The 7,611-nt window shown below is 40.9% G+C and overlaps 1 pseudogene across 1 annotated transcript; it reads right to left on the bottom strand.

The window, feature by feature from the left end:
* Positions 1–1,578: 1,578 nt before the first annotated feature.
* On the bottom strand, positions 1,579–6,910 carry LOC103271321 (annotated as a pseudogene). Its single transcript, XR_505040.2, has 2 exons — positions 6,864–6,910; positions 1,579–2,383 (listed from the first exon to the last, which is right to left on the bottom strand). The product of XR_505040.2 is annotated as a mitochondrial import inner membrane translocase subunit Tim23 pseudogene (transcript).
* Positions 6,911–7,611: the final 701 nt, after the last annotated feature.

Here is a 7,611-nt window from a genome sequence, read left to right as displayed (position 1 = left end):
TCAGACTGGAGTGCAGTGGCCGCTCCCAGCGACTGCAGCCTCAACCTGCTGGGCTCCGCGATCCTTCCGCCTCAGCCTTCCGAGTAGCTGGAACTACAGGTGCGCTACCACGCCCGGCTAATTTTTTTGATTTATTGTAGATGTGAAGTTTCGCCAAGTTGCCCAGGCGGGTCTCGAACCCGCGGGCTCAGGCAATCCACTCACCTCAGCCTCCCAAGGTGTGGGATTACAGGCTGAGCCACCAAGCCCAGCTTAATTTTTTTTATTTTAAAGACGCGGGGTACAATTCAGGGTTAGGTATACAAACATTGATTACACAGGTACACTTGTTGATGAGCTGTGCCCCACGTCCCCAGGCAGATTCCCACCACTGCCAATCCTGCTTCCCCGCCCCCCTCCCTGCAGTTTCCCGGCTACTGCCAATCCTTTTCTTAGAGTATTATGATAACTGTTCAATATCATAACTGTCAGCTTATGAGTGAGAGCATGTGATACTCAGTTCTTTGTTTCTGTGAAAGATCACTCAGTATTACAGACTCTAAGTCCATCCAGGTTGCTGTGGCTTTCACAATTTTGTTCTTCTTTATGACTACATAATATTCCATTGTGTATATGTACCACATTTTTTTATCCAATCCTCTTTTGATGGATAGTACAGTTGGTTCCTTGTTCTTGCTATTGTGAACAATGCTGCAATAAACATACATGTGCAGATATCTTTTTTATAGAGTGGTTTGAGTTCTTCCAGGTATAATCCCAGAAAGGGGATTGTGGGGTCACATAGAAGGTCAATTTTTAGATCTTTTAGGTTGCCACACTGTTTTCCACAGAGGCTGTACTGGTTCACACTCCCACTAACAGTGTAAAAGTGTTCCCTTTTTGCCGCATCCTCTCCAGCATGTTGTTTTTTGAGTTATTGATGATAGCCATCCTGACTGGAGTTAGGTGGTATCTCAGTGTAGTTTTAATTTACATCTCTTTGATGACTAGTGAGACTGAGCATTTTATCGTGTATCTGTTGGCTGCTCATATGTCTTCTGTTGAGAAGTGTCTATTCATATCTTTTGCCCACTTTGTAATGGGGCTGTTTTTTTCTTTTTGGCACATTTGAATTCCTTGTATATCCTAGATGTTAGGACTTTGTCAGATATACAGTTGGCAAATATTTTTTCCCAGTCTGTGGGCTGTCTCCCACTCTCTTGATCGTTTCTTTGGCTTTGCAGAAGCTAGTCAGTTTGATGAGGTCCTACTTGTCTATCTTATCTCTTATGGCATGGGCACTTGGGGTTTTGATCAGGAATTGGTTGCCAGTTCCAATTTCCATAAGGGTATCTCCTACATTTTCTTTCTTTTTTTTTTTTTTTTTTTTTCTGTTTTTACCCTTTATTCAGAATACAGTGCAACATTACAGTTTTAGATCATTAAATGAACAGACTTGGTGATAAAAGTAGTGACAACAAGCATGACCTGAATTTTTGGAGTAAGTGGTTTTCAGAGGGGAAGAAAGAAAACAGAGAGATGCAAGATCTTCTCCAAAGTAGAAGAAAACCACTTCACTCAGTGAGCCACCTTTGGCTTCAGCTCACAAATGGCTGGAAGAAATGCCTGTCCTGGGTCAACCATCTTCATCTTCATCACAGCAAACCAGAATCTCCAATTTTTCAAACTAATTGTAGGTAGGAGAGAGAATAACTCCAGACTGACTTATAAATTGATCTGGATGACTACTGAAGTGTCCTTCATTCATGGGTTGGCAAAGCCTTCAGAGTGACTGTTGAAGCAAGGAACCTTTCATGTGCTCCCAGTTATTATATAGTGCATAGAAGCTGCTAAGTGTTAGTCCTGTCAGATCACCCCGTGCTACCCCTCGAAGACCACCTGTACATTTGTACAACATGCCCGTCATGGTTCCAGCTGCTATTGTGTTGAGGTAATCTTCTGCACCTCTTGCTTTCTCAATGATAACACCAAATGCACTATAGAGCAGAGCCAGAGAACCTAGAGTATTTGCCCAAAGTGCCCCTTGCCTAGTCACCAGATTCAGAATCTGTACATTTCTTGGTTTGGACCAGGTCATGTTCTGGGTTTCCTTCAATCCTAGCCGAAAACCATTCATTGCTCCAAATGCAGCGCCTGTCATGCAACATCCTCCAATGGTAAAGAAGGCCAGTTCAAATCTGCCCTTGGTTTTATTGGCTCCAGTTGGTAAAATAAACTCATCTGTATCCTGCACAAGATATCGTAGATCCACATTTAAATAAGGAGACAGAGGGTTCATACCAGTTAGCGGACGCCAGCCAAATCCGCGTGGGAGTAACCTGCTCCGCCGGCTTCGGAAAAGCCGGCCAACCCCCCTGTGGTTTTGTTGCCAGTTCCCCCGTCGCTGGGCGGTTACTCCTCGGTAACAGCGGGTAGCCCCGCGTTACCACTGCCTCCTTCCTCTCCTGCATTTTCTAAGATTCTTATAGTTTGAGGTTTTACTTTTAGGTCTTTGATCCATTTAGAGTTGATTTTTGTATATGGTGATAGGTAGGGATCTTGTTTTAATCTTCTGCATGTGGTCAGTAGTCTTCCCAGCACAATTTACTGAATAGGTTCTTCTCTCCCCAGTCGTTGGTGGCAGAGGCTTTGTCAAAGAGGAGTTGCTTGAGAAATTGAGGTTTTGCTTCTGGAATCTCTATTCTGTTCCGCTGGTCTATCTGCCTGTTCTTGTACCAACACCAGGCTGTTTTACTTATTGTAGCTTTATAATAGAGTTAAGTCTGGGAGTGCGATACCTCCTGCTTTGTTGGTGTGTGTGTGTGTGTGTGTGTGTGTGTGTGTGTGTGTGTGTGTGTGTGTGTGTGTGTGTTTCTTTTTGTTTTGTTGAGGATTGTTTTGGCAATTCATAGGACGGACATCTTAAAAATGTTGATTCTTCCAATCCATGAGATGGAATATTTTTCTATTTGTTTGTGTCATCTTTGATTTCTTTGAGTAGCATTTTGTAGTTTTTATTGTAAAGGTCTTTCACGTCTCTGGTTAGGAAGATGCCAAGGTATTTGATTTTTTTTCTGGCTATTGTGAATGGGATTGTACTTTTTATTGGGATGTGAATTTTCTTTCAAACCAGTGATTTGTCCTTTTTTAAATTCAAATTTTAGGTGCTTTCATATTAATTTTTCATCTGCCATTTGAGTTGGAAATATGTTTTCCCATTCTACTCATTCTTTCTGTATGTCCAATTCGTCGACCTATCCCCTAAAATTATATCCTGAATCTGACAACTGCTCACTTCTTTCATCAAGAAGTTCAGGCCAGGTGCAGTGGCTCACGCTTATAACCCCAGCAATCTGGGAGGCCAAGGTGAGAAGATTGCCTGAGCCCATGGTTTGAAACCAGCCCGAGCAATTGGCAAGACCTCATCTCTACGATAAATCAAAGAAAATTAGCCAGGTGTGGTGGCGCATGCCTGTAGTTAAGCCACTTGGAAGGCTGAGGTGGAAGGATCACCTGAGCCCACCAAGGTGAGGCTGCGGTAGCTGTGAGCATGCCACTTGCACTCCAGCTGGGGCGACAGTGAGACTCCGACTCAAAAAAAAAAAAAGATCTTCAAATTTGATTACCCCAACTAAAATTGTAACCCCCATTCTCTATCCCTTTGCCCTAATTTATGTTTTTATAGCATTTAACCCTACCTAACATTAAATATTTATTTTTTTGCAGGGCTCGGTGGCTCAGCCTGTAATCCCAGCACTTTGGGAGGCTGAGGTGAGTGGATTGCCTGAGCCCGCGGGTTCGAGACCCGCCTGGGCAGCGAGACCTCATCTCTACAATAAATCAAAAAATCAACCGGGTGTGGTAGCGCATGCCTGTAATTCCGGCTACTTGGAAGGCTGAGGCGGAAGGATCACTGGAGCCCAGCAGGTCGAGGCTGCAGTGGCCGGAAGCAGCCACTGCACTCCAGTCTGGGGGACAGAGTGAGACTCCAACTCAAAAAAAATAAATATTTATTTTTGTTTATTGACTCATAAAGAGAATCCCTCATGAGAATGTAAACTCTATGACAAGGACATTGTTTGTTCACTGCTGAATCTCTGTGCTTAGAAAAGCACCTTACATATAGTAGATGCTCATCAAAGATTTGTTAAGTAAAATTAAGTAAATTAAATAAAGGTACTTTTTACTATACAGAATTTTATTTCATTTAGTAAAATGTGTCTACCTTATCTTTGATGACTTCTAGGCTTTCATAAAGGGTCTCCTTGACTACTATGGTACACATTTAAATTCACTTAATTTATTCTAAATATTTTATTTCTCTTTTACACTTAAATATTTTATCCATTTTGCTTTGGAGTGAAATAGGGGGTTGGTTTTCTTTCCTTCCAGATGGATCTCAAATTATGACCGCAGCATTTATAAACTCTTTTTGCCACTAAACCATGCACTCTCAATGTGAGCAAAGTTGCCTCCAAGGACCAAAAACTGGTTTGGGGCTGGACATAAAAAGACTTATTCTTTTTATGCATAAATTACAGATATTTATAAAGTATATAAACAGATACATAATATATTTATAAAATACATAAGCTGACATACAGTATATTTGTAATATTAAAATTGTATGAAGGGAGGCAATTAGAATAAAAAATGTCTTTAAAAGTTTCCTGTCTGGGTGCAGCAGCTTAGCCTGTAATCCCAGCACATTGGGAGGCCAAGGTGAGAGGATTGCCTGAGCCTGGGGGTTCGAGACCAGCCTGGGCAACTTGGTGAGACCTCATCTTTACAATAAATCACAAAAATTAGCCAGGCATGGCAGCGCATGCCTGTAGTTCCAGTTACTTGGAAGGCTGAGCCCAGCAGGTCGAGGCTGCAGTGGCCATGAGTATGCCACTACACTCCAGTCTGGGTGACAGAGTGAGACTCCAACTCAAAAAAAAAGTTTCCTTAGGGAGATGATAATTTTTTCAAAGTGCCAATACCACACTGCTTTGATAACATGGGTTTTATGGAAAGTATGTCTTATTCTACTCTTCTTTTTTCATTGTTTTCTTGGCTCTTTTGGACATATAGTCTGCCATATGAACTTTAAAATAATTTTGCATGACTCCCTTCAAAAAAACTTAGCATTGTGACTAAAAACAAGTTAAATTTATATGAATTAGAGGCATTTGATATTATTATAACTGAAGTCACCCCACCCAGAATTGTTATATGAGTCTTCACAGTTTGTCTTTTTTGTTTTTTTTTTTTTTTAGTTGGAGTCTCACTCTGTCGCACAGACTGGAGTGCAGTGGCACACTCCCGGCCATCGCAGCCTCAACCTGCTGGGCTCCGGCGATCCTTCCACCTCAGCCTTCCAAGTAGCTGGAACTACAGGCGCCCGGCTAATTTTTTTTTTATTTACTGTAGAGATGAGGTCTTGCCAAGTTGCCCAGGCAGCTCTCAAACCCGCGGGCTCAGGCAATCCACTCACCTCGGCCTCCCAAAGCACGGGATTACAGGCTGAGCCACTGAACCCGGCTAGTTTCAGTCTTGATATTAATTCTTGTTATATTTACTCCTAGGTACTTATAATGTTTTGTGGTCACTGTGTGATTTTTTAAATTCCCTTTTCTAATTAATTTTAACAAGTATAGAGGACAACTGTGCTGCCCATCAAAAGAGGACTGGATAAAAAAAATGTGGCACATGTACATGATGGAATATTATGCAGCCATAAAGAACAAAATCATGAACTTCACAGCAACCTGGATGGACTTAGAGTCTATAATTCTGAGTGATCTTTCACAGGAACAAAGAACTGAGTATCCTATATTCTCCTCATAAGCAGAACTTGAACAATTATCGTAATACTGTAAGGAAAGGATTGGCAGTCAGGAAACTGCCAGAAGTGGGTGGGGAAGCGAGATTGCCTGGGGGAGGGCACACCTCATCAACAAGGGTACCTGCATAATGAACATCTGTATACCTAACCCTGAATTGTACCCCACATCTTTAAAATAAAAAAGCAGGTCAGGCTCAGTGGCTCAACCTGTAATCCCAGCACTTCAGGAGGCCAAGGTGAGTGGATTGCCTGAGCCCACAGTTCGAGACTGCCTGGGCAACTTGGTGAGACCTCATCTCTACAATAAATCAAAAATTAGCTGGGAGTGGTAGCGCGTGGCTATAGCTCCAGTTACTTGGAAGGCTGAGGCAGAAGGATCTCCAGAGCCCAGCAGGTCGAGGCTGCAGTGGCCGGGAGCGGCCACTGCACTCCAGTCTGGGTGACAAAGTGAGACTCCAACTCAAAAAAATAAATATATAAAATAAAAAAGCTAAGAAAAAAGTATAGAGGAAAGTAATTTTTGTATTTATCTTGATTCATGTAACTTATCAGACTCTCATAATATTACCAGGTTTTCTATTTCTTTGATTTTCTAATATATTCTGTAAAGAGATATAATTTTGCTTTATACAATTTACACTGTATCCAGATTCTTTCAGAAGAATTGGTTATCAATTTTACTAATAGCCTTTATTCCAAATAATAATTTCTGATTTAAATTCTTTTTTTTTTTTTTTTAAGTTGGAGTCTCACTCTTGTCGCCCAGGTTGGAGTGCAGTGGCACACTGACAGCCTCCACCTAGTGGACTTAGGTGATCCTTCCGCCTCAGCCTTCCAAGTAGCTGGAACTACAGGCACACACCACCATGTCTGGCTAGTTTTTGTGATTTTTTATTGTAGAGACAAGGTCTCACCAAGTTGCCCGGGCTGGTCTCGAACCTGCAGACTCAGGCAATCCTCTCACCTCGGCCTCCCAAAGTGCTGGGATTACAGGATGAGCCACCGCACCCAGTCTTAAATTCTATTTTAACTGAAAAGTTTTTTTGGTTAATACCTTCCTCTGCCGGGTCTTTCTCTATTATGTGGCTTTTCCGATTCCATTATCTCTTGTAAATAGAAAATAACGATCTTTTTTCCCAATCTGAGTATATATGTCTTCTAAGTAGGGAATTTAAATCATTTCTATTTTATGATGATTACTGATTTATTCAGTTTTGCTTGTGATACCTTATCTAGTGCTTTCCACATTGCATAATTTCTACAGCACTATCGCTACTGTTGTTTGATATTTACATTGTTACATTTTTAAGCACCTCAAAGTTAATCATATAATTAAATTATTTTTACAATCCATAGTTACTCAGATTTACTTATATATTTACCAATATCTTTGCTCATTATTTCTCTTTGTATCTTAATTCTTGCTGTGGTTTGATCTCCATCTTCTGGATGTGGATTCTGTATTTGTTTTCCAGGAAGGATCTGTGAATAATAAACTCCTTGGACTTTTGCTAGAAAATTTTTTAACTTCACTTTCACTATTATATAATAGTTTTACTGAGTAAGGAACTCTAAACTGGCAATTTATTTCTCTCCACTAATTGAAGACATTATTCACTGTCTTTTGGCTTTTGTTTTTGCTCTTAAGAAGTCTGCTAAATATCCAGTTAGTTTGTGGGTTATTTTGCCTCTTTATGTATTGCAGCATTTAGATTTTCTGTGTCTTGGTGTTATGCAATTCCACTACTATGTGTCTAGTACATTTTTATTATTCCTGCTTTGGAAATATGCATCTTAACCTT

Source organism: Carlito syrichta, unplaced genomic scaffold, assembly GCF_000164805.1.
Source record: "Carlito syrichta isolate Samal-C Ts95f unplaced genomic scaffold, Tarsius_syrichta-2.0.1 Scaffold311524, whole genome shotgun sequence".
Lineage (NCBI taxonomy): Eukaryota > Metazoa > Chordata > Mammalia > Primates > Tarsiidae > Carlito > Carlito syrichta.
The sequence above is the reverse complement of the archived record's forward strand: the minus strand, read 5'-3'. Positions and strand labels throughout refer to the sequence as shown.